Source organism: Ornithorhynchus anatinus, chromosome 3 (assembly GCF_004115215.2).
Source record: "Ornithorhynchus anatinus isolate Pmale09 chromosome 3, mOrnAna1.pri.v4, whole genome shotgun sequence".
Taxonomy (NCBI): Eukaryota; Metazoa; Chordata; class Mammalia; order Monotremata; family Ornithorhynchidae; genus Ornithorhynchus; species Ornithorhynchus anatinus.
In genome coordinates this window covers 56,702,784-56,730,330 of record NC_041730.1, presented here as the reverse complement: position 1 = coordinate 56,730,330, position 27,547 = coordinate 56,702,784, and the positions used below count along the sequence as shown (strand labels likewise).

Below are 27,547 nucleotides of genomic sequence, written 5' to 3'. Positions count from 1 at the left end.
TGACTGAATGAACCAGTTATGAACTCCTCATTCATCACTGAAGTCAAGAGAACACCTATCCTGCTTGGGAATGAAGTAAGGATTTTTCTTTTCTTTTCTTTGTTGTTCATTTTCAGGTTTCTCATCTGCCCTTGTTGGATAAATTTTACAGCTATACCATGGAAGGTTCTGTGACACCAGGGCTTTTGATTCTCGGCACAGTATTTCCATCACCCCACAAAAGTTAGCTAGAGATTCCAAGAAATAAATGGCTTTTGCTGGGCTCTTAAATAATATGATTTGCATGCTTGAAATGAGATCGCCAAAGTAATTGTAGAATATTGCTTGCCATTACAGTCATTAAAAGCAGGCAGATGTAGGATCACTCTCTTGGAAAACTTTCCTGCTGGGTTTTCATGGAGATAAGTGCCCAAAATCTACTTTTGAAAAGATGTTGAATAGAATGAATTTGCCATTCACTGACTGTCTGATGATGATTTGCTTGTTAATTGGAAGTTTAGGCTTTAGAGAAGCCTTAACAAATTTGATTGCTAAATTCAGTAGGTTTACTCCCTCCTTGCAAGCCATATTCAGAAGCATAAATTCTTCTCCTTCTTTGCGCTTATGTGTGTGTATGCGAGTGCTTAATCTGAATCTGTGTTGAAAACTGCAATGTTAATGCTTTTAATAGCTGGGCCTAATGACCTTTCAGTTAAGCAAGGTCATGACATGTTGTCCCCTCAGTAAGTGTTACAAGTAACTAAATATTTATAAATATGCCAAGAGAGACAAAGAAATGAGTTCAGCTGAAACAAACATCCCAAACTTAGCATTCGGCTGACTAACCACATGCTCTCTGATTAATGTCATATACTGTGTCGCTAACAGCTGACGTGATGGACAACACCTTAATGGTGCACTCTCATTTCCATTCTAAATCAGGTTGACTGCTGTTAATAAGGAAAGTTGTAGTTAGGAGAAAAAAGGGAGAGAGAGAGAGAGAGTGAGGTTTTGTTTTTGAAAACCCTGCTGCTTTTCTTCCCCATTCAGACTCTGAGCAGCATGTCCTCTATTCGGAACAATGTCATCTGACTGTCAAGATGGCAGGCCTTGGAGAGGAGGCCTATTTTGTTTTTAATGACCGTTGTTTCAGAGAGCATGAAAAATGCTTCATTCATCTTTGTCATTACCATTCTGATTAGTTTTCATTAAGTGATGGGAAGTCTGTTGCCAGCTAAGAGAAGCCACACATTGGCAGGATGGTTCTTTAGAGGCAAGTTGTCCCCTCTGGCCTGCCTTGGAGTTTCTTTTCAAACACCATTCACTGTAGCCACATTGACTTCCACAATGACTTCCAAAGGTTCGCATTGGGTCTAACCTCATCATCCTGCTGGTTTGCCACCTGTCCAGTATGTGCCCAGACAGTTCAGCATTCGAGATTGCCCTATCCATGTCCTGAATATGCAGCTGTCCTTTGTGTTGGAAGACCATGCTGCTGACAGTGATTACTACCCGGTTTTCTGTGCGCGGAAGGGGAGAGTGGGTGAAAAGAGCAATGCTCGACCATCATCCCCTTCTACAGTGATACATGTTCTTGGGGTTGGGACTGCAGCTGTTGTAGGAAGGACGTAGGGCTGTTTTGCATTGACATCTAAGAATCATGATCTGTCCAGAGTCTCAACTCCAAAAAAGACCCACTCCATCTCTGCTCTCCGAAGGGAGGCAGAGCCAGACAGAGGACAGAGGTGAAGGTGAGAGAAGAGAAGGAGTGAAAACAGTAGCACTGAACTCTGGAGTGGTTATGCCAGGGCTGAGGACGGTGGCCTGGATAGTGAGGCTGCAATTTGGTTGTTAGACGAGCCCTGGCAGACATCTGTTCCAAGATGCAGCATAGCTTGGTAGATAAGAGTTTAGCCCTGGGAGTCCAGATGACCTGGGTTCTAAAACCAGCTCCACCATTTGTCTGCTCTGTGACCTTGGGTAAATCACTTCACTTCTCTGTGTCTTGGTTACCTCATCATGTGTGAGCCCTTTGTGGGACAAGGACTGTCCAACCTGATTATCTTGTATATTCCCCAGGACTTAGTACAGAGTAGGTGCTTAACAAATATCATTAAAATAATAATAATAAAAAGCTGAAAGGGGCCACCCCAACCCTTGTATTGCTTGAGAATTGTCCTCTGACTCTGATATTTAAGGGTCCTTGTCAAAGTCCTTGGGAGATTCTTAAACCCCAGGGTATCCACTTACAAGAACTACAGGCACAGAACAGCTCCTAAATCCCCAAAGCTCTGAATTCAGAGCTTGATTAAGCTTTCCCAATCCTGAATTCTTCAGCTCAAGTACAGCCCTGTGTCTCTGAACCTGGCTGATTGACTGTTAAGGTGGCGCAGGATCTGGTAGAATAGCAGAAGTGTTATGCGAACCAGCCTGGACAATGGCCAATAGGAACTGGCGGGTCAAACCAGATGTCCTAGTATGCCACACTCCGTTCATGTGCCAGGAGTGGTCAACAGAATTATTTTGTGAAAAAAACTCAGAATTCCTGACTGCCTTGCCCTGCCCCAAACCAGTTGCCACAGATATCTCCCCACAGCCCCTCTCCCTGGGGTATTCCACTAAGTCAGGGGATGTGGAAGCCTTTACAGCTGCTCCTGCTCACCTCTCTCCATTGTGTCTGTGCTCATAGCCATCACAAAGGTGCCAGAGCGAATGAGAGGCATCAGTGCTCTCCTGACTTTTTCAAATCCTGATCCCAGTGCTGGGCCCCAGCAAAATAATCAATCCTGTCACAGGTATAAAATGTTTGCATACCTCAAATCTGAGATAAGAGAGAGCCACATCTCATTTGAAGTAATAATAATACTCACCGCATGACTTTATTTCCTCTGTGGAGGGATATCCATCAATCAATTGTATTTATTTGAGCACTTACTATATGCAGAGCAATCAATCAGTGGTACTTATTGAGGATTTATTGTGTGCAGAGCACTGTACTAAGCACTTGGGAGAGTACAATATAATGGAGTTGGTAGACACATTTCCTGCTTACAGTCTAGAAGGGATAGGACTGTATGCTTTGTGCAGAGCTTTCAAGTAGATTTGGACATTCCCCTTCTCGATTAGGTTTTATGCCCTGCTTGCAGTGCTTTTCATTTAAGTGGGTTTTCCAACATCAGTGAATTCACCTCCTATCCTTTGAGGTTAGTGTGACTCCCAGTAGATATTTTCATAAGACTAGTTCCTGGGTGATTCCCTTGTGGCCCTATCTGGGAATTAAAGGCAGGGTTCGGTGGCAGATAATAATTTTAGAGACTTGCCCAAGGTCAGCTAGCAAACGGTTAGGGGAGCTGGAAGTAGAAATCTGGAATCCCACCTCCTCCTCACCCTCGACTCTAACCAGTAGACCACACTGCTCTCAATCAATACCCAGCCAGTTATGACGGATTCACATTCTACTGACTGTCAATAAAAACAAAAATCAAGTTTTAATCAAAATACATAACAGAGATCCACATTTCTCTCTGCTGCAATAAATCTTACCCAAAGGAAGTAGGTTAAAATTCTTTACATTTAAAAAATGAGTTACCCTGGGACTCCAAATTTCAGTTCGATTTTTGAGCGGAGGTATTTTTTTTTCTTTATCAAGCACTTGGTGCTGTAATGTGATAAGGGCCCCATGCAGACCATAAAACTAATTTATCATCTGTAAGGTGTACAAAGAAAATGGTAGCTGCCTCCTTGTCGGCTTGACATATGAGGTCATTTTTGCCGCTAGCTTTCTAATACTGAGCAATTTTATCAGCTATTTATATACATTAATTGTAGGTACCCATATGTTCACTGTTGTATTTAATAATACATGGCATTGAATATGCATTCTTTAAGTTTTAGCATGCAGCATGCATCTTTTATTTAACTGTTTGGTTTGCCTATTAAAGTCCATTATTCAGCTATGCCGTGTTACCTTCTCTCTCAAGTGAATTTATGTTTCTTTAAATCTTGTTCACTATGTTAAAACCCACTGAAGTGAACAAGGCCACCTCATGTCCCAAGGGCTCAAAGCAAAAACAAGCAAAGTAAGGGCCATGGTCTACTTAATAATACTAAACAAAAAGGATTATTTGATGAATCCCTTTCCCCAAAGGACAACAGCATATTCACGCTTCACAGTGCAAATATAAATACAGTTCTAGGGGAATGTAGACACAGAATGGTAGCTGTAGTGTGGGGAAAAAAAACCAAAACCACACAGCAGAAGAAAGTTAGGTCACTATCCTTTCCAAAATGAAGATGGGGATTCAGTTCATAAAATGGAATCCCATCCTCCATCTCTCTTCACTCCATGCCATCTCCACAACCTCCTTTGTGTCTCAAAAAAGTAAACAGCAGTCAGCTTCTTAAAATAGTGTTATCATTTTAGATTTTCCAAGATCTTGTAAATTAAAGAATCCACAGGCAGCCCACTGTTCAATAATCAGAAATTTTCACAGATTCTATAAGTGCCTTCATTGTCCCATTCCACTGCTTATTTAGGATATTTTCCTAACAGCTAATTAAAGGTTCTCAAATATTTTCATCCCCTAATCTCTTTTCTGGTATCTGTCTTCTCCCACAAGTAGAAAGTCCTCTTGGTATCTGGGAGAAGAGAAAAGCTGAAGGGAGAGAGAGGGGCTAGTCTAGGAGCCTGGAAAGTGACAGATCAGTTCATACTTACCATTTACCCAGAGTCCTCTCCATTCCTAGAAAACAATCACAGTTTCTGGAGCTCTGGGCTCTGTGATCTTCTTCTAACTCTTACCTAGAATTAGAAATTATGGTTTAACCTAAATCCTCCTGTTGTCAGTTAAACCCAAGTCACCATGCTGTAGCGCCCAAAGGATAAGGAAAAAAAAAATGGCCTGTCACATTCCTTCATATAGTCCCCCTGAGAGAAATGTAGATTGTCACTGGCCACCTTCAAATGACCACACAACAACCATTAAAAGGAAAGCTCTTCCAATAAACACTGAATGGCAACAAAAATCTGCAGGGCTTTAATGAAGTCTCAAGCATTGTATACTGTAATGGGAGGAGTATCTTTTTCCCTATATTCTATTGATTAAAACTTTGGGGCTTCTACTTAAAACTTGGAACATGGAGGACATACAATAGCTAACTGTGGAAACTGGTTATAATCAAACACAGTGCAAGTTTGTCTTCGCTGATGCTGGGTTACACATGCACAGCAGGGATTCTTCAATCATATTTTACAAAGTGCGTAGCTCCATCCCCCAGTGATGCATGCTGGGGAAATGTAAACATTTTAGAATCACTTATATGTGGGAGGAAAAAAAAAATAGAGATCCAAGTCCAGAACTTTTGAATTTTGAAGCAAGTACAGAGAAATGGCCTCTATTTGGAAGACTCCCACCACCATTAAAATAGATTAAGGCTGGGTAATAGTGCCAGTGCTTTTGAACCTATTCAGTGTTGCTATGCTTGAAAGGTGGAGTCCGGTAGCAGAATACATTTCCACTCCCCCTGGAAACTCTCCTGGCTCAAAAGGCTCAGCAATGTGGGAAGTCATTTAGACAGTTACTTAGGAACTGCTAAATGCTGCTGAATGTGGCTTGGAAAGCACAGAAATGATTATGATCTGTGCCACAGAGACAGGGCAAAGCTATGAACTGTCAATATGTGGTAACAAGCCTAAATTTATATAGCACTATTTTTAGTAGTAGTATTGATTAAGCACCTACTGAGTGCAAACTACTGTATTCAACAGGAGGCAGAGCTTAGAGCCCAGTCAGGCTACTCCTGGGAATTTCTATTCACAACTATGCTCACATACCATCAGCAATATAGAGCTTAATTCCTCCAATGAATTCTGCCACCCAAGCCAAGCACTCTTTGGTACAGAGTAGCTTAGTGGATAGAGCATGGGCCTAAGAGTCAGAAAGACCTGGGTTCTAACTCCTGCTTTGCCACTTCTTGTCTGTGTAACCTTGATCAAGTTACTTAACTTTGCTGTGCTTCAGTTACCTCAACTCTAAAATGGGGATTAATGCTCTGAGCCCCATGTGAGACATGGTCTGTGTCCATCCTGATTAGCTCATATCACCCCCGGTGTTTAGAACAGTGCTTAGCACATAGTAACCACTTGCCAAATACCATCATTTTTATTCCGGGATTGATAGGCAAAGTAGAAAACAAATCTAGAAGTTCAACATGTTTCGGGGAAATTGATAGGGAAATGAGGGACCAAGTTTCATTTCAAACAGAAAAACTATAAAGCTGTAAAAGTATCTCAATCTCAAAGTGGTGGAGAAAATTGGATCTAGCACTCAAGGCACTTTTAGTTTTTTGAGAGGTGTTTTTAGGGTCACCTACATGGGATGCTTAGTATCAAAAGGCAAGATGGACAGTCAGTGAAGTCCTGGGCTGCAGTCAGCTCACCAGCTTAGAAACAGTGCCCACTGAAACTCAACTTCACTGAGCAAGTCATGTGCAAAGAATGGATGATACCTTAACCCTCTAGACTGTAAACAAACTGTGGGCAAGAAAAACATCTGCTAACTCTGTTGTACTGAGAGGATCAGTGAGGCTTATTGGAAAGAGCCTGGGCTTGGGAGTCAGAGGTCATGGGTTCTAGTCCTGGCTCCACCTCTTATCAGCTGTGTGACTTTGGGCAAGTCACTTAACTTCTCTGGGCCTCAATTACCCTATCTGTAAAATGGGGATTAAGACTGTAAGTCCTACTTGAGACAACCTAATTACCTTGTATCTACCCCAGATCTTAGAACAGTGCTTGGCACATACTAAGCACTTAACAAATACCATCATTGTTATTATTATTACTGAACACTCCTGAGAGCTTAGTGCAGTGTTCTGCACATAGTAAGCATTCAATAAATACCAGTGAATGACTAAATCACTGAGTGGTGGATTAAAATTTAGCATATGCACTAGATAACTCGACAACATAAGACAAAGACAAGACCTAGGGAGAATATAATTTAAAGGTCCATTGAATCAATGTTGTAGAGCAGCACAGTGTTGGGAAACAATGCCAGCAAACCAACCTTTTTGTGAAGTAATTAGGAATGGCATTGTTCTCCACGAATGAGCTTTAGGAAGACTGAGAAACCCAGAGGCCTATTAGAAAACAGTGAGAAGGGCTGCAAGTGTCAAGGAGTTGCCATAGCAAGGGATTATTTCAACAACAGCAGTGTGTGGAATGGTGCGTTGGTAGTAACAATAGTACTTAGTAATTGCTTATGGCATTCAGAGCACTTAGAAAGCTTCACTCATAGGTCTTGTCAGCCATATCTACACAATGATGGAAGCTACTCATCAATACAAATATACATGTATCCATATGAGTTATATTACAGAATAGACTGCTTGCTCTTTTCCCAAAAACTTAGACTGATATCACATGTACGTACGGTTCATCCAGCCCTTTGTTGACCCTGGGCTGACTTGGCAGAGTTCCCACCTTGAAAACTTTGAAAAAAAATTATTCTTGAGGGAACTAGCTTGCATTTGTTCTTTCAAGCTTCACCTTGTTTATTTCTGCCTCCAATCCAGCTTGTAAGCGTTAGACCTAGCTTTGTTCACAGCATAGCATTCTTTCCCAGTCTGGTCCTAAAACAAAGAGGAAATCACAGGCCAGGCAACTGTCTGGAGACTAAAAGGAGGGAGAACTATCTGATATAATCCACTGTAAAAAGTGAACCAAACATAAGTCCACTTCATGTGCTTTTGGACAAGATCTTTCCAACCTAAATTCAAAAGCATATATTTAAACACCATCAGTTGCATAGCACTGAAAAATGGATTCCCTACTGGCTAACTTTCTGGATTTTGTTCTCTTAAGATGTTCTAATCCTTTGGGCCATTTTAGAAAAGAAGCTCATATTGTTTTGTGATAGGCAGTATGGAAAGTTATAAAGTGATGCATAAACCAACAGGTCAGAAAGGAAACAATGTGACTCATCTGCTAAACTCATCTTCAACTGACCGTGGTGAGGGCTTTAACTGTTTCTATGGTTCCCTCCCCAAAACCCTGTGTATCAGCTTTCAGCAAAGGAATCAGGCACGGCTTTGTTTTATCAGCAACCCAGGACCTGGCTTTCTTTATTAAGGAATAACTTGGGAGATTTGGGACCTCATTTATCGGCTCTGTAAAATGGGGATACGATTTCCAGCTTTTACTGGAAGGAATGAGGAACATGCGGATGCCTTAGATTAAATAATTCATTGCACAAAGAACGCAGAGCTTGGGATTTTCAAGAAAGGAATGCCATCTGTAGATACCTCGGGCTCGGCAAATGCCAGAGCACTGCATTCGCTGTGGGATAGTGGAAATAATGAGGTATTTCAAAAAGGTTGGCACATTGCAGCAGTTGTCAGATTCCACACGGAAAGAAATTGGGCAATGGACTGAGAAAGAGAGCAGTTATTTCACAAAGGAGCCAGGGAACATGAAATGGGTCTCAGGTTGGGTTAAGCTAGGGAGAGGAGAAAGGGAAATGATTTCTGAATTATTCATCTCGGTTTGTGTATTGGCTTTGGTCCCTGTTCTAATTGTTTGGTTTTTCTGTTGGTGGGAAGGAAATAGAACAGCAGAGTGTTGCAAACTTTTCTGGTGGGCTACCTGATGCTCCTATTAGTCTCTGGCCTGCACTCTGAGGTGTAGTAGGCATAGATTGTGAGTCCTTATAGACTGTAAGCCCCTCAAGAGACAGGGTTGGTGTCTCAGTCCCCCTTGTACATTCTTTACCAGTGCTTAGTACAGTGCTCTGAACATATGAAGCACTTAGTAAATACTATTACTGATAAATACTGTTATTACTAGGCAGATGCCCAAACTAGAAATCTGGGAACTGCCCCGAGACCTTGCATCCATTAGAGAGAGGGAGAGCAGGGCAGCAGTGATTCCCCTATTTTAGAAGGGGGACCAGAATCCCTGACAAGGAGAGATTCTGTAGGATTACTGTCCCATTTACCCCTACCTCACCTCCTAAAATTGGTTGGAAGGATGAAATGGATGCCTGTGCCCTGTGCCTAAAATGGCTGCTACTGCTGGCAAGACAGACCAATAGCTTGGTGAGAGATGGGGTTCTTCTTGGAGTAGAGGCTGTAATAACATGATGTTCATCTCTTATGCCCTACCCCAAGAAGAGGATGTAGTTGAAATTCACTGAACAAGAAGTGGAATATGTAAAAGGGGGAAAAAATGAAACACAAGGTTATAGTAATCACAATAGTATGGGGAAATTATGTGATGCCAGTATGTACCATCATTTTTTAAAAATCCTATAGTGGTTCAACAAAGGAAAGGATTATGAAGTGCCTTGAGCTCTTCTAAGGGGTGTTCTACACCAATATAGTGTAGTTTGATTAGCTTGGTCTGAGCATTTTCAAGTTCTGAAATACACTGGAGAATATTCTAATTGGGATTACTCTGTGCTGGCCAGAGATTTATGGATTATTGGATGTCTATAAATTATTTTGAAGTGCTTATTAAAGATACGCAATAGGTGAGTGACTATTATTTGTCTATATATGCTTTACATTGAATTAAAATGAATATTTGTATTTTTGGCTGATGAACCCTTTACTAGGTAAAAATAGCTTTCACCTTCTTCAGATAGCCCCTTCACCTTGTCTGTGGTGCTAAAGTCAGTGTAGCTTAATGGAAAGTTTAATTTCTTAAATTAAAGGAGATGGGGGATGATCTTGTTTGCACTCCAGGATAGAGGTGATCATGGCAAGATGTCACCTCTCCAGGTCTCTATATCCCCTAACATAGCTAATTCTTTTCTATCTAATAAGAAGATTGAGTGAAATATGAATACAGTGTTATTTGACCATCAAAAGAAACTTTTTCATTAGTAGTTTCCTGATGTTAAATAAGTGCCAATAGAAAGAGAAGAAGATATGATTATTTTAGCACCATGAAAATATTGCAAATATAGACCAGATGCTCAAAAGGTATAGCACACACAATTTAAATCCATAGACAATCCAAAAATCAGGCAATATCATCAATCTTTTCCCTTCTCAAACCTTTGGCAAAATGAAATGTTTGGAGGTTCATGAGTTTCTCAAGGAACTCCAGTGGTTGCCCATCTACCTCTGCATCAAGCAAAAACTCCTCACCATTGGCTTTAAATCATTTAACCAGCTTGCCCCCTCCTACCTCACCTCACTGCCCTCCTCTCCGCAGCTAAACCCTCGTTTCCCCCTTTCCCTCTGCTCTTCCACCTCTCCCTTCCCATCCCCACAGCACTGTACTCGTCCGCTCAACTGTATATATTTCCATTACCCTATTTATTTTGTTAATGAATTGTACATTGCCTTGATTCTATATAGTTGCCATTGTTTTTACGAGATGTTCTTCCCCTTGACTCTATTTATTGCCATTGTTCTTGTCTGTCTTCCCCGATTAGACTGTAAGTCCATCAAACGGCAGGGACTGTCTCTATCTGTTGCCGACTTGTTCATTCCAAGCGCTTAGTACAGTGCTCTGCACATAATAAGCGCTCAATAAATACTATTGAATGAATGAATGAATGAACCAAGCCCGCGCACTTTGCTCCTCTGGTGCTGACCTTCTCACTGTGCCTCAATCTCATTTATCTCGCTGTTGACCTCTCACCCATATCCTACCTCTGCCCTGGAATGCCCTCCCTCCTCATGTCAGACAGATAATTGCTCTCCCTCACTTTAAAGCCTTATTGAAGGCACATCTCCTCCAGTAAGCCTTCCCTGACTGAGCCCTCCTCTCCTATTTTCCCAATTCTTTCTGTGCTGCTCTTACTTGCTCTTTCATTCATCCTCTCTCCCTTCCCCATGGCACATATGTTTAGTTCTGTATATACCTGTAATTTATATATTTATTTATAGTAATGTCTGTCTCCCCCTCTAGACTGTGAACTTGTTGTGGGCAGGGAATATGTTTGATTCTGTACTCTCTCAAGAACTTACTACAGTGTTTCACACACAATAAGTGCTGAATGAACATGATTAATTAACAATAATAATAATAATTTTCCCTGCCCATCATGATCAAAGCATTGTCAGTCAAAAGTCATTATCAGCCTCATGGAAAGAGTACGGGCCCAGGAGTCAGAGGACCTGGGCTCCGCCATTTGTCGCCTGTGTGACCTTGGGTCAGTCACTTCATTTCTCTGTGCCATAGTTACTTCATCTGTAAAATTGGGATTAAAACTGTGAGCCCCATGTGGGACATGGACTGTGCCCAACTTGATTATTTTGCTTCTACCCCAGCACTTAGTACTCGGCATGGCACATAGTAAGCACTTTAACAAATACCATTAAAAAAAAAAAAGAGGCAGAGAATTGAAGTGAGAAAAGTAGAACTAGAGTCCAGAAACATCTAAAATGGATGACTCACCCTGGAATAATTTTGTTATTGATGCATCAATAAATTTTCTGAAACAATCAATCATATTTATTGAGCATTTAGTGTGTGCCAAGCTCCTCGGAGAGTATAACAGACTTGGCAGACATATTACCTGGCCTCAATGATCTTACAGTCTAGGGGGGGAGAGAGACATTGATATAAATAAATAAATTACAAATAGCAATAATAATAATGATTATGGCATTTGTTAAGTACTTACTATGTGCCAAGCACTGTTCTAAGCACTGGGTAGATGGAAGGTAATCAGGTTGTACCACATAGGGCTCACGGTCTTAATCCCCATATCAAATAACTGAGGCACAGAGAAGTCAAGGGATTGCTCAAGGTCACACAGCAGACCAATGGTGGAACTGGGATTAAAACTCATGTCCTCTGACTCCCAAGCCCGGGCTCTTGCCCCTAAGCCAAATGCTGTGGAGCTGAAGGAGGTGTGAAAAAAGGGAGCAAATCCAAGTGCAAGAGTGATGTGGAAAGGAGTGGGAGATGATGAATTTACGGCTTAGTTGCAGAAGAACTCCTGGGGAGATTTGCCTTTAACAAGGCTTTGAAGGTGAGGAGAGTAATTGTCTGTCTTATGAAATGGGAACGCATTCCAGGCCAGTGGCAGGACATAGGTGAGAAGTGAATGGTGAGATGGATAAAATGGAGGTACAGTGAGTAGGCTGGCATTTGCAGTGAAGTGTGCAGGCTGGGTTGTAGTGGAAGAGCAGTGAGGTAAGGTAAAATGGGGAAAGGTGATTGAGTGCTTTAAAGCCAATGGTAAGAAGTTTCTGTTGGAAGCAGAAGCTGAAAAACAACCATTAGTGGCTTTTGATGAGTGAAGAAATATAGATCAAACTTATTTGAAGAAAAATGGTCTGGGCAGCAAAGTGAAATATGGACTGGAGTGGGAAGAGACAGGAGTCAGGGAGGTCAGCAAATGAAAGAAACAATTAATAATCTGAAGAGATTAAATGGAATGTAAATGCACTGTTACTTGCTACACTAAACTGTAAGATCTTAGAGGGTGTGTATTATCTTTTTGATCCAAATTTGATGCAGTACCATCATAACATCACTTGCACTGAAGAGAATTAATAAATATTGCTTGTGATGGACTGGATGGTAAAGAGATGTTTCAGAGAACCTGGTGTTTTCTGGGGAGAGGGGCTCTTTATGGTTGTGTTATGTTATGCAGCATGGCTCAGTGGAAAGAGCATGGGCTTGGGAGTCAGAGGTCCTGGGTTCGAATTCTGACTCTGCCACTTGTCAGCTGTGTGAGTGTGGGAAAGTCACTTAACTTCTCTGTGCCTCAGTTACCTCATCTGTAAAAATGAGGGATTAAAAAATATGAGCCCCCTGTGGGACAATCTGATTACCCTGTATTTACCCCAGTGCTTAGAACAGTGCTCTGCACATAGTAAGTGCTTAACAAATACCATAATTATTATTATTATTATATCTCCCACCTTGCTTTTGTGTTTGAAACATATGTAGTGCCTCCAATATTCTTATCAAATATTGGTTTTTAGGTGCATGAAGGTGAATTCTAATATTTTAAGTACTACTTTTGGGTTCTCACAACCTCTCTCTGTGTCAGCCCTTAGAAAGGTTTCACTGTACTGACACTCCAGTGACTGGCATTGGTTTCTATATGACATTTCAACCATGTTTTTCCTTTAAAAGATAATATTTGCCTCTGTTACTTGCAATCAGATATTTGATTGACATCAGTCATTTCATAACCTGTCTCTTGGAGCTCTAACCAGTTGAACTTTTTAAGGCTTGCTTTATTGAACCAGCTTCCCTGATCATACACATGATGTGTTTTTGCTTATCTCCCTGAGTAGACCTGCTTTGCTTTTAGAGACCCTATCTTTCCCCTTCCCTAGAATCATTTTCTTTAGATTAAAAGAGCTTTAAAACCTTGTTCTATACCTGAAAACCTATGTGAAAGATGCATTTTATAACAAATGGAAAAAAGTAGATACGGGACAAACGAGAGAGGTGAATTTTGCCTATTTTTCCATGTAGGTTAGGGCACATAGGATTTATGTAAAATTGTGAATGGAGCTTTTATCTGGGAGGGAATGTGTGCAAAGCAGTGCCCGTGCTGAGAGGCTATGAGAAGAAATGATTTTTCAAGTGTTTAGTGAGAGAAAAATCTATGCTGATGCCTCCTTTTCACAACTATTAATATTCTGGCATTATCCTCAACCCATCTCTCTCAACCTGTTTATTCACTCAACAAATCATGTCATTTCTACCTTTACCACATCTCCAAAATTCACCTATTCCTTTCCATTTAAACTTCCACCAAACTGGTCCAAACACTTGCCATATCCCACCTCTACTAGTACTAGTACCTCATTATTGACCTCCCTGCCTCTAGCCTCAACCCTCTCCACTCCATGCTTCACTTTAATGCTAGGCTCAGTTCTTTACAAACATTGTTCTAGGCACATCTCTCTACTCCTCCAAAACCTTCCAGTGGCTGGCCCATCCATCTCCACATTAAGCAGTAACTCTTCACAATCAACCTTCTTAAGACCCTCAGTCTGCTCTCTTCCTCCCACCTATCCTTGCTTCTCTCCTATCGCAATCTCCTATTTTGAGATGCAGCATGGCCTAGTAGAAACAGAACGGGCCTGGGAATCAGAGGACCTGTGTTCTAATCCAGGGTCCACTACTTGTGTGCAGTGTGTCCTTGGGCAAATAAATTAACTCCTTTGTGCCTCAGTTACCTTACCTGTAAAATGGGGATTAGTATTGTGGGTCCTGGGTGGGACAGATACTGTGTCCAACCCAATTATCTTGTGTCTACTCCAGTGCTTACTACAGTGCCTGACATATAGTGTTTAAAAAAAAACCTTAAAAAAGATCAAATTGACACACTTACAGCAATTTATTTACTCTGCCTCAATCTCATCTGTCTAATTCATTCATTCAATCAATCATATTTATTGTTTACTGTATATAGAGCACTGTACTAAGTGCTTAGAGTATAATACAACAAAAGACGGACACATTCTCTGCCTACAACAAGCTTACAGTCTATAAGGGAGGAGACAGACATCAATACAAATAAATTACAGATATGTACATAAGTGCTGTGGGACTGGGAGAGGGGAAGAACAAAGGGAGGAAGTCAGGGTGACACAGAGGAGAGTGGAAGAAGAGGAAAGGGAGGTTTAGTCTGGGAAGGCTTCTTGGAGGAGATGTGCCTTCAGTGAGAATTTGAAGAGGGGGAGAGCAATTGTTTGTCGGATTTGAGGAAGGAGGAAGTTTGGAGTCAGCAGTGAGATGAGTGAGATCAGGGCACAGCGAGAAGGTTGGCATTAACGGAGTGAAGTGGGCAGGCTGGGTTGTAGAAGGAGGGTAGCAAGGTGAGACAGGAGGGAGCAAAGTGGTGGAGTGCTTTAAGGTCATTGGTGAGGAGTTTTTGTTTGATGTGAAGATTGGTGGGCAACCACTGGAGTTTTTACACAGGGTGACATCCTGAGCATTTTTGCAGAAAAGTGATCCAATCAGCAGAGTGAAGTATAGATTGGAGTGGGGAGAGACAGGAGGCTGTGAGGTTAGCAGTAATCCAGGTGGGATAGGATGAGTGATTGTATTAACATAGCAGTTTGAATGGAGAGGAAAGGGCAGATTTTAGTGATGCTGGGAAGGTGGGGTCGACAGGATCTAGTGATGGATTGAATATGTGAGATAAATGAGAGAGACTAGTCAGTCTCACTACTGATACCTTACTCATGACCACTCTCTTGCTCCAGATTCATATCTGACACTCTCCAACTTCAAGGCTCTAAAAAATTCCATCATCTTCATGATTAATGTATCATTTCCCCACCATATTCTTCATCCATTTTGCTTCACCTATGCACTTGCATCCATATACCCTAAATTCTCTGGTACCCCCCCCAATCCTGAACACTTATGTACATATCCTCATTCCCTGCTCCTTCAGGTATTTGTAACTTGTTTTATTGTCTGTCTCCTCAACTGAATTGTAAACTCCTTGTGAGCGGGGATCTTATCTACCCACTCTATTGTATTTTCCCAAGAGTTTATATTCGTGGCACACAACGAGCACTCAATCCAAACCATTGATAATTAATACTGGGTGACTGGGAAAATTAGACAAGGTCTCAGTTTTTATTTTATTAAGTTTAGTCCAGAGAGAGGATGGTTTCTCTTGTCAAGTGTTTACAAAATAGTTTAGCATTCTCAAGTAAGGGCTACTATTTTGAAGAGTGTGTGAAAATTCAGTTCTTGGGGATCATTTGAGGTAAAAATCTCCTCACCAACAAGGGAAGTATTTTTTAGTTCTATTCTTTTTCTCCCAAGGACCAAGGACCAGTGTTCTGCACAGAGTAAGCAATCATAAGTGCTGTTAATGTTGGCAATGACATAAACACACTCACAGTTCCCCACTGCAGTTGAGTTTATGGCAGCTACATGTTCTTGAACCCAAATGCCCTTCAAAATAGGAGCTAATTAACTTTGCTGGGCAGCTCACTGAAACATCACCATTACCCTGTTTCAGTTAAGGAACTGATCTTAAAACCTCTGTGGCATTTCAAGATGAAGACCTATAGAGCCACACATTCAATGAGACCCTCAAATACAGTCCTTCTAAACCACAATTTCAGGCAGTGGAATATCCCGTAACGAGTCACTTCTCTGAAATGGGAAAGTTTTGCAGGTTGTCCAATCATGCCTGCAATGCTGCTAAATAATGCCTTTATGAGCCTGCCAGAAGCATGAGTCTAATAGAGACCTTGAAAGGTCAGCTAGTCATTCTCCTGCCTCTGGCTAGCATTTGTCCTGAGACGGTATTGTACAGATAGGTCTTATTTTTATTCCAGATTTAAAGACCTCTGGGGAAGGAGATCCTATAAACTCTCTTACTCACTCATGCACATGCCTGATAATATTCTGAGTGGTCTTCTTTCTACTCCCTTCAAATCACTCTGGATTCACTTTTTCTCTGCTTAATTTTTCCAGGTTGGGTCATCCATTTGTTGGGTTCTACAGGGATAGCAGTTGGTTCCTGTTGACCGAGGAGCCACCATGCTTATATTTAAATACTAAGTTCCTAATCAGGATCATGTTTATTTTTCAATTTTAATCAGTCTAGTTGTTTCCTTGTGCTGCCCTCTCCACGTCTTTGCTGAGTTCTTTATTCTCTCCTTATGAGAAGTTGTCTTTGCACTTTATCATTCCCTTCTTGATGTCTTCTCCTGAACTTTTATAAGGGCTCAGGGGGTGTGTGGGGGGGTACTGTGTTAAATTTTCATTTTGCCAGTATAATGTCATGAAAATTAGAGAGAAAGCAGAACTGGTTATTTGGTGTAATTGTTGCTCAATCTACAATTTGTCTTCAATGATAGCTACTCATTGCTTCCATTTTCTGTTCATATTTAGATATATGAAATAAACTAGCTTACACTCACCTTACTAAAAGGCTATATGCTCCATTGACTTTAAGTAGGATCTGAGGACTAAGATCATGCCAATTTTCATATATATATACATATATGTATATACATATATCTAGGTCCAAACTGGACCCAAACCTACTGAGATTATGTGCCTGGCAATAATAATTGATCTGCCTGGCAAAACGTAACATCATCTTTCAGGAAAGAAAGCATCCAGAATGTCCATACTGATCAAGACATTTTTTGGACAACAATGGTTTCCTCTACCTCAAAAAGTCCGTCAAACAATGGATAAATACTTGGGTTTCTTCCTCTTTATTTTTCTCTCCAAGCCTCAAAAGAGTGGAGAGTAGTTATTAAGATTTCAAAGGAATCCAAAGTGAAACCAGCCTTGTATATCCCTATTGCCTTCACTGTTTTCTGACTCTTTGAATGTCAATGACTACTATACCACAAAATTACTTCGGTCAATTATTAAGGTCCTTATCCCAGCATTGATTTTTACACACACAAATCAATGGCAGGATATGGCCCAATAATTAATATTGGGAAAACTGAATTGCTTTTTTCAGGCATTTAGCAATAGTCTCAGAAACATTCTTCTGCAATTCAACTATCCTTATTTGTTTTATTCAGTTTTTTTTTTTCAGTTTCTAGAACCAAATTCTTCTACAAATTGAAGCCAAAACATTTTGATAAAATATTTCATTTATTTTCTTAATATAAAAATGGGGATTTGTTTCAAGCAATAATCAATTGAACTGTTTCAAAAGGGCATCATTTAATAACAAATGAGTTTGCATTATGAAGATCATTTGGTATATACTAATGCCCCTTCTCCTTGTTTGCTCTAATGACTCTAGGGCTCATTTCAATCAATCAGTGTTAATAATAATTTTGGTGTTTATTAAAGCACTTACTTTGTGTCAAGCACTGTACCAAAGGCTGGGGTGGATACAAGCAACTCAGGTCAAACACAATCCCTGTCCCACACAGGGTCTTAATCTCCATTTTACAGATGAGTGAACTGAAGCACAAAGAAGTGAAGTGACTTGTCCAAGTCCACACAGCAGACAAGTGACAGAGCATGGGCCTGGGAACCCATGACCTTCTGATTCCCAGGCCCATGCTCTATCCACAACCTGTGGTGCTTGAGAAGCAGCATGGCTCAGTGGAAGGAGCACGGGCTTGGAAGTCAGAGGTCATGGGTTCTAATCCCAGTTCTGCCACTTGTCAGCTGTGTGACTTTGGGCAAGTCACTTAACTTCTCTGGGCCTCAATTACCTCATCTGTAAAATGGGGATTAAGACTGTAATCCCCACGTGGTACAACCTTATCACCTTGTATCCCCCTCAGTGCTTAGAACAGTTTTTTGCACATAGTAAGGGCTTGACAAATACCATCATTATTATTATTATTACTACTGTGTGTAGTGCATCATGCTATGCACTTGGGAGAACATAATGTACAATCAAATAGGTAGACAATACCCTGTCCACAAGGAACTTACAGATTTTTTTCCACAAAATCAAAATGCACTCTTATGATCTTTACTTCTGAGTTTCTAAACTCCCAAACCTCCAAATAAGTTGGTTGACTATCTAGGTGGAGTGCTTTAAGGCCATTGGTGAGTAGTTTTTGTTTGATGTGGAGATGGGTGAGCAACCACTGGAGTTTTCACACAGGGTGATGTCCTGAACATTTTTGTAGAAAAATGATCCAGGCAGCAGAATGAAGTATAGACTGGAGAGGGGAGAGACAGGAGTCTGAAAGGTCAGCAGTAACCTCCAAATAAGTTGGTTGACATCATATCTGGATTTATGTCTTGTCCCTCTTTTTGTCTTCCTCTGCTAATCTCCTCCTCTCCCTCTGGTCCTCAAACCCTTGTGTTGGCCTGCTCTCCTGTCGCTTCCTCTCCTGGTTTGCTTTGTTGTATTTCTGTCTGCCCCTTCTGTCCTCCTGGATTGTACTATTCCTCTGCTCTCTGCCCCATCTCTTTCTTTTTTCATGTTTCCTTAGTTTCCCCTTTCAATTCTCCTTTATCCCTGCCACTCAGTTTCACTTAACTATCCTTGTACCTATGCTGTCTTGCTTTTTTCTGGGTTCCCCTTCATTTCTATCAATCAGTGGAATTTATTGCCACTTACTCTGAGCAGAGCACTGTACTAAGCACTTGGGAGAGTATAATAGAACAAGTAGACACAATCCCTACTGTCTAGGAGCTTATGGTTTTGCAGGAAAAGTCATTAAAAAGGTACAAGTAAGGAAGACAACCAAGTACAAGTTTGTGTAGCTAAGTATCAAGTAGTTGGTGATGGGGTGAGTACCTAAACACTTTGGGGGTTGGATTAAGTGCATGCATAGGTGATGCAGTAGGGAGGGAAAATAGAATGGAGAGAATGAGAGGTTAGGCAAGGAAGGCTTCTTGGAGGATGAATTATTGTAGCATGGCTTTGAAGATGTAGAGAGTGCTGGCCTGCCAGTTATGATAGGAAAGGAAAACAAGAGCATGAGAGACATAGTGATAATAAGAGAGATAAGATAAAGGCACTTCAAGTAGATTGGCATTATCAAATGAAAGTCTGTGGTCTGGGTTGTAATGAGAGAAGAATAGGATAATTAGGGGAGAGAGGGCCCTTAGATTGTCTCGGGAGTGAGGGTGAGGAGTTTCAGCTTGATGTGGAGATGGATGAGCAACAGTTGGAGGAGTGTGAACAGTGAGAAGATATGTACAGAATAAATATTTAGAAAAATAATCTGGGCATCTGAAGGGAGTTCTGACTGGAGAAGGGAGAGGCTGCTAGCAGGAAGGATAATGAGGAAGATGATGCAGTGGTCGACATGAAAGGGTGGGGTATAGTTTCAATAGAGAGGAAGGAACAAATTCTGGAGATGTGAAGATGTAATAAAACAAGATTTAGTGACTAACAAAATCTGGGCTGACAGAAATGAATAAAGGATAATGAAAAGGTTGTGGGCTTGTGGGACAAGGAGGATGGAGGATGGTGGTGTTGTTTACTGTGATGGGAAATTCAGGAGGAGAAGATCATTTTTTAGGGATAATGAGTTCAGGGTTTTTTTTAAAAAAATGGTATTTGTTAGGTGCTTACACTCAAGTGCCATACACTGTTAACTAAGCACTGGGATAGATACAAGCTTATCAGGTTCATTCATTCATTCAATTGTATTTATTGAGCACTTACTGAGTACAGAGCACTGTATTAAGTGCTTGGAAAGTATAATTCAGGAATAAAGAGAGACAATCCCTGCTCATAACGGGTTTACAGTCTAGAGGGGCAGAGACAGACATCAAAACAAGTAAACAGGCATCAATATCAATAAATAGAATTATATATATATATATACATAAGTGCTGTGGGGCAGCAGGTGGTAGGGGGGAGTCAAGGTGATGTGGAAGGGAGGGGGAGCTGAGGAAAAGGGTACAGAGTCCATATCCCAACGGGGCTCACAGTCTTAATTTCCATTTTACAGATGAGGCTCTGTCACCTGGCAGACATGTGGCAGACCCAGGATTAGAATCCAGGCCCTCTGACTCCCAGGGCCATGCTCTTTCCATTAGGCAATGCTGCTTTCACACTGCTTTTGGACATATTGAATTTGAGGTGACAGCAGGACTCCCAAGTAGAGATCATGATCTTAAGATAGTGCTTTGCAGCTTTTTCCCCTACTTCATGTTGATCTTACATTCTCTCCCATTACCATCTCTGTCACTATACTACTTTTTTGGACCTATGACCTAAGTGACTTCTGAAATCTGTGATCTGTGATATTTTGGAAATAATTTTCTCATAGAAAAGCAAAAATGGGGTTGGTCAACTGTACCGTTTTTGCCAAACGATGCTCAATAAATATGATTGAATGAGTACTCAATTCTAGTGCATTTATTTTGTCAGAAAATTACCATTTTCCGACAAAAGTCCCCTCTCAGGGTTGTACCTCGAGAGTCGGGATTATAACCCATGACCTCTGACGCCCAAGCCCAGATGGGGCTCACAGTCTCAATCCCCCTTTTACAGATGAGGTAATTGAGTCTCAGAGGAAGTGAAATGATTTGCCCAAGGCCATACAGCAGACAAGTGGCAGAGGTGGAATTAGAACCCATGACCTTTTGATTTGTAGTCTAGTAACATCATTAGTTTTAACATTTCTGTCACGCTCAGTGTGGTGCATTGTTATGGACTTGGAAATACAAACTAATGAAATGACATGTTACCTGCATACAGAGAGTTTATGGGAGAGACAAATATAAAAATGATTTCAGCTCTATTAAAATAAATAGAAAAAGCATATATATTCAGAAGTGCTGAGGAAGGTGTAAGTTAGTTTACATGAGCATGGTTCCAGGTGGCTTTGGTGGTTGTGGCAGCAAGGCTTGTTATGCCCTGGCCATCCATCCCTTAGGGAAAAACACACAAAGGGATTAGGACAATATTGCTACATGTCAGAAACTTAAAAAGGCATTTGCCATTTTTTTAAATGGTGTTTGTTAAGTGCTTACTATGTACCAGGCACTGTACTAAAGGTATATGTCTTTTTTTATGGTGTTTGTTAAGCACATACTATACACCACACACTCTATTAAGTGCTGGGGTAGATACAAGTTAATCAGGTTGGACACAGTCCATGTCACATATAGGCTTACAGTTTCAGTCCCCACTTTAGATGAGGTAAGTGAGGCACAGAGAAGTGAAGTGACTTACCCGAGGTCAAACAGCCAGCAAGTAGAAAAACAGTTAAGAACCCAGATCCTTCTGACTCCCAGGCCCATGCTTCTTCCTCTAGACCATGCTGCTTCTCTTTGCCTACATAGACCACTGACTTTAAGGGACATTTTTATAAAATCACTAAAGGTTGATTGATATCAGATGAAAGACAATTTCTAGAGAATTATAGAATAGGAAGCCCATGAAGATGTCTTTGACCAATCCACTCCCTCCAGCAACTGGAAGCCAAAAACAATTCAAGACTGATGGATTTCTAAGGATGGCAAGGGGTGGAGATTCTACAACATCCCTTGCTGGTCATTTCACCCACTGAATCCATCTTGAAAAGCAATGTGGCCTAGTAGAAAGAGTAAGGGACTGAGAATCAGAAGACCTGGGTTCTAATCCCAGCTCAGCTACTTGTCTGCTGTGTGTCCTTGGGCAAGTCACCTAACTTTTCTATGCCTCAGTTTTATCATCTGCAAAATAGGATGAATCGATGCCTGTTGGCCCTTCTACTGAAACTGTGAACACCCTGTGGGACCTAATTATCTTGTTTCTAACCCAGCTGTCAGTAGAGTGCTTGTCCCTTAGTAAGCACCTTATAAATACTACAAATATTATCTATATCATTATTATTATTATTAATATCTTATGACTAACCCAACTCTCACCACAGTTTGTCATTTCCCTTTGTAGTGTCCTCAGTTGACATGAAGAACAATAGGTCAGCTTTCTCATTAAAAAGAACAAATCACTTTGTACTTGTTAAAAGAGATAAGTCCCCATAGCCTTCATTTTTCCCTTGCTAAAGTTCACTTCCTTCAATCTCTCCTTATTTGACTTATTTCCATCCCTTTGGTCTTTTTTATGGTTACTTTGGCTAAGTACCATTATTTGGTTAACCACACTTAAATTCTATTTTTCTGAGAATTAGGGGGGAACAAATGTATGTGAACACCATGCAATTCTTTTGTATCCCTTCTTCTAAAGAATAGCCATCTCAAGCTTTTTGGCAAGGATAAAGTTCAACAATTGCTCAGTCACCTTCATTTCCATGTGTCACCAGTTCAGTGTTTCTTTAGCTGGTGCGACTAATTTCTATCTCAGAGTTTCTGAAAAGGAGAGGTTTCATTTGGATATGTTTCATATGGATATGCCGCAGAGAATAGCGTAACCATATAAGTGAATTATACATGAGCACAGGAAATTGCATTAAAGTAAATTGGTCAAATTGAGTTTAAGAGCAGAAAACATAATTGTGTAATTTTGGAAAGGAATAAATATTGACCCAAATGCACATTTTTACAAGTAATGCTCTCTTTGATCTGCAACAACCATGTTTCTTGATCAATATTCGTGGTTTGATACATTTCCTGCAATATAGAACTCGATGGGCTATTCAATATATCTGGAGTTAAAAAAAAAAGTGTTATTCTTAAAGTCATAAACAAGACTTCCAAAATAACAAAATGTCTCCTTTAAAAAAAATAATTTCCCAAATAGCCATAACAATTAAAAACCCTTTGTTCATGTACCTAGTGAGGCTTCATTTCTGAATTTGAGAGTTTACTCTATTTTTTTTTTGTCAGCAGCCATTTTTGGGTAGAAAGATATAATCAAATGGGAGTCTTTTAATGTATCAGGATAGTTTTGGAACTGGTTGAGTTTTAGAATGTGAAATGTAAATAAAAAATCAACAAAATATCAAATTGGATGGCACCAAACCTGTCAAACTTTCCATACAATGGGAATCCTTTTCCTCCAACTGATTCTTTGAACCTGAAGAGGTATGTTTGAGGCTGGGTTTGAAGCCAACTTAAGAATAGAGATAAAATTTTCAATGATCTTCTTGGGGCAACAAGTATCCTTGTTTCCATATAGCTGATTCATTCATTCATTTAACATTGAATATTCATCTTTCCTGAGCCAACAACACGGAATGGAATCAATTTGGGAGGGGCTACCTTGCCTGAGATCTGCTAAAAAATGGGGTTCAACTCCAGAATGGTTGGGACAGTGGAGAAGATGGTTTCCTCATCATTTTGGGGAACTGTTATTAAATGTTTTCAGATGATTACCCTGAAGTTCCCACTTGTCACCTTTTTCTCCACAAAAGACACTCCCAGAGGATAAGTAATTTTTGCTACTTGATCATGCAAGTGCAGGCTACACTGATTGTGGATTTTCCAGGATCCTTCTTGCTCCAAATTGTATCCTTCTCTGGTCCATGTTTTGACTATTCCATTACTCTATAAACATCTTCATCAGAAAAAGTGGAAGGAAAAACAAGGACTTGAGTGAGAAATTTTCCATGTGACTCCTTGTTAGTGTCTCTGATATAGAGTTGGGTGGAAAAGAAGACTAAACCATTTGTTAAGATAAATTTGTAAAATTTCCTCTGCTTTTTCATTTATGCCTGCTTTCCCATACTTCCAACCCTTTGGGAAATGAAGAGTTTACTCTTTCTACAGAATGGTCTGCCTCTTAGTAGCAAGGGCTTCCAGATCAAGACTGTCAGGCTGAAAACCTAAAAAGATATTTCCCTAAGAGATGCTGAAAGACTGTCAATATAAACCAGGTGGAGAAGGACATGTGAGCACCAGATTGTACTATGACTGAATTGAACTTACAGGTCTTCCTGACCATAACTCGGAAGACAACGTTCAAAAAGAGGCTAATAAATTTCCCTCTAGGGAAATGGGTCCTTAGCTTAAAAAGAGAAACATCAGGAAAAAAAAAAATCTTACATTTGGAGTACAGATTTGCAGAAATGCCCGCCTCCCTGCCCCCTCGACTTCTTGGCCAAAGTTAATTATGGTATTTTGTAAGCACTTCCTCTATGCCAAAACATTATGCTAAACACTGGGGCCAGGTGCAGATAATCAAATCAAGCCCTGCTCTACACGGGGTTTCTGAGGGAATCTTTTATGTTCAGTACTCAGCTATCCTGGTCCTCCTATCAACATCATCATCATAGTCATCAAGCCTGCTCCTTTGGGCTTCCCTCCTAAACCCTATTTCCAAGCTCTAAGCATTCCACCACCCTCCATTTGATCCTCTCTAAACAATCCACACATGTATTTATTCTATGATAGGGCTCAGAATATTGTATTCTGGAACTCCAGGGGCCAGAGTAGGAGGATGAGTTTTACTTAGTTCCCACTGAGCACCCCTTTTAAAGTGGCTCCTTTAGGAGATCTGACTCAGTGCACTTTGATTGAGTCAAATAGAGAAATCTAGTTGAAGTCTATGGAGAGTAGAGGTCATCACAGCTTGTACAGCTCGGAACAACTGACCGGTGTCTCGCCTTAGTTGGAGAGACTGAATGCAAAGAATTGCACTCTCTGGCCTGGTAGATGTGAGTGTGAAGAAAATCAGTTTCTTTCTTCCATGAGCTGGGTCGAGCCAAAGAGATGCAGCCTGATATTCTAGAGAGGAATCTGCTAGGGGAAATACAGGACTCAATAAGAGGTTCTGCCACAAAGATAAGTTAAGTGCCTTTATACAGTGCCAAGGAGCATGACATCTTTACTTTAGCATCCCTTGCTCTAATTTCCTCCTTCCCCCCACTATTTATGTTCACCTGTTACCCGATTATCACCCTGGTAAGATGAATTCCTGGAGTTGCTTCAGCCTAGCAATTAACCCTTTACAGTACGCTTCTCTGTAAGAAACTCCTGATTAAAATAAACTACTCAATTATTCATCGAACAACAGGATGAATGTCACAGGAGATCACAGAGAAAGGCTTATTTTCTTTTACCTTTAAATTTCAAAATCCATCCCCAGGATCGGCTGTAGTACCGCCGTGATCCAGAAAAAAAACAAAACACTGCAGTCAGGGCTGGGGTTTATTCTGAGTGAATTATTGGAAGTGTAAATTAGCACTTATTGTAGCCTGGAGGCCAAGCTACAATGGCATTAAAACCATGGAATGTCCTGGTGGCAGCATTCACGTATGTGAAATAGGATCCCCACAGTGTATTTGCATATGCTTTATGCATGTTCACATAGGCTGAGTAGGCTAATCTCAGCCACCCTCCAAGTTAAAATGCTATTTTTCCTCCCCTTAACCTTTCTCCTCCTCACCTTGCCATTCTGAGAGATAGGACCCCTACATTGGAAGTGTGTGTCAGAGGGGATAGAACACACTTAGTAAAAGAAATCATGGGAGGGGTACCAAAAATTGCAGCCAGACCCGAGTTAGGAGAACTATCTTGTGGCAGATCATGGTTTTATTGAGAAGCTACCCCCCTACCCCCACCCCTTCTCACTCCCCAGAGAGATGTGAAGTAGCTGTCCATCTGAGAGCCCCAAAGTTTCTTAGGGTAAATGCAGCTCTGATCAGTATTCAGATATTCAGGTGCTTGTCTGCTTTCCCTGAAACCTTTCCTTTGCTGAAAATGCTACCCAGAACAATTGCTCAGAAAATTCCTGGTATGTCCATTTTCATTCTTCCCTTGGAGATGTGTCACTAAATTCCAGTTCCTCTCCTGACCAACACTTGTGTGGGAGGATGGACAGAGAGACCACACAGTCAAAATGGGAAAGAGTTGGAAGAAGAAGGAACAGATATGTGATGTCACTGACTTTTCTGGACTGGAAGGAAAGCAGCAGGCACAACTGTGTTGACCAGAAACTGAAATGACAGGAGTACATTGTAACAATTTGTTAACTGAAAAATTTCTGCAACAGACAAATCAGGGAGCTTGATAGTGAACTGGTCATAGACTGGATACCACTAACAAATCTTGGGAAAATAAAGGTGTGGGGGAGGGAGGGAAGAGAGAGAGATAAAGACAGTAGAAGAAAGAAATGGAAGGATGAATGAGAAGAAAAGGGAAAGGGACGGAGAGAGGGAAGAGAAGATGGAAAGGGAGGAGAGAGAGAAAATGGTATGAAACAAAATTCTGAACTCAAATGGACCCTGATCTTCACTTTAACTCACTGTTTCAAAAGAGGATATCTATTTGTAAAGTACAGAGAAATGCTAGGTGAATGACATATTTTTCAGCAGGTTGGGTGCTTCATACTGCCCACAAACACAACATTTACCTCAGCATTTGTTTAAAAGTTTCCCTCTTGTGAGAAATTATGACTTTTGACAGAGAACTCTCACCTTCCCAACATCAATAAAACTAGAGTGCAGTGTCCTCCACTTTGTCATGGAGACTAACAATAAGGGAAGCCTGAGAAGAACAGTGAGGATTTTGAAGCGGTCATTGTACTCATATACTCTGTATATGTATTTATATATATTTATAAAATATAAGTATATATGAATCTATATCCTCAAGAGTCACAGGAGAAAAACAGTACGCTTTTCAGTTTCTAAAATAATTACCACAGAAATAGGGTTTGCGGCACCTACGTTTTAGTTATTCCTTGAGGACAACGTGCCATCTAGTGGTAAAATTCTAGAATTCCCTCTTCTGCCTACAATCTGCCTCATTTACCTTCACAGCTGGAGATGAGGAAAGTGTATTCTCCTAAATGTGTTAACTTAGCAGTGTTATACACTAGAAACAAATTAATATATAATTCTTCAGTGCCTTAAGGTCATTACTGTCGAGGCATAAATTAATAGAGCTATTCCAGCTAATCCATTTTGGCATTTGCTTCTGCATGTCTGAGCACATATGTGCCAGGGCCTAGCCTAGTTTCTGCTAGTGAAAATGATGAAGTCCTAAAAGAGGCTTAAGCAAATTAATGTAGCTTGTGACCTAAAAGCTAGGCTAACACCAGCACTCTCTGATCAGCTGCTTTTCTATTCTCGCTTTCAGGAGACAGGTCAGAGCCGTAAAACTGAGTTTCGGGAGAGAGCTGAGCTGCAAAAAGAGGGCAGAGTGGCGTTTTTCTCCTCTTCTATCCTTGTGTGTTTACAGAAGCACCATTACAGAGCTCATATGAAAAAATAGCCTGGTGTGTTGTAGAGCCCATTACCTGATCATGAATGCATTAAAGTCACCTAACAGAAA

General features: G+C 40.7%; 1 long non-coding RNA gene across 1 annotated transcript; it reads left to right on the top strand.

Annotated features, from left to right (window-relative positions):
• Nucleotides 1-27,547, top strand: LOC114810320. Its single transcript, XR_003758029.2, has 2 exons — nt 1-75; nt 27,353-27,547. It is a non-coding gene; the product is annotated as an uncharacterized LOC114810320 (long non-coding RNA).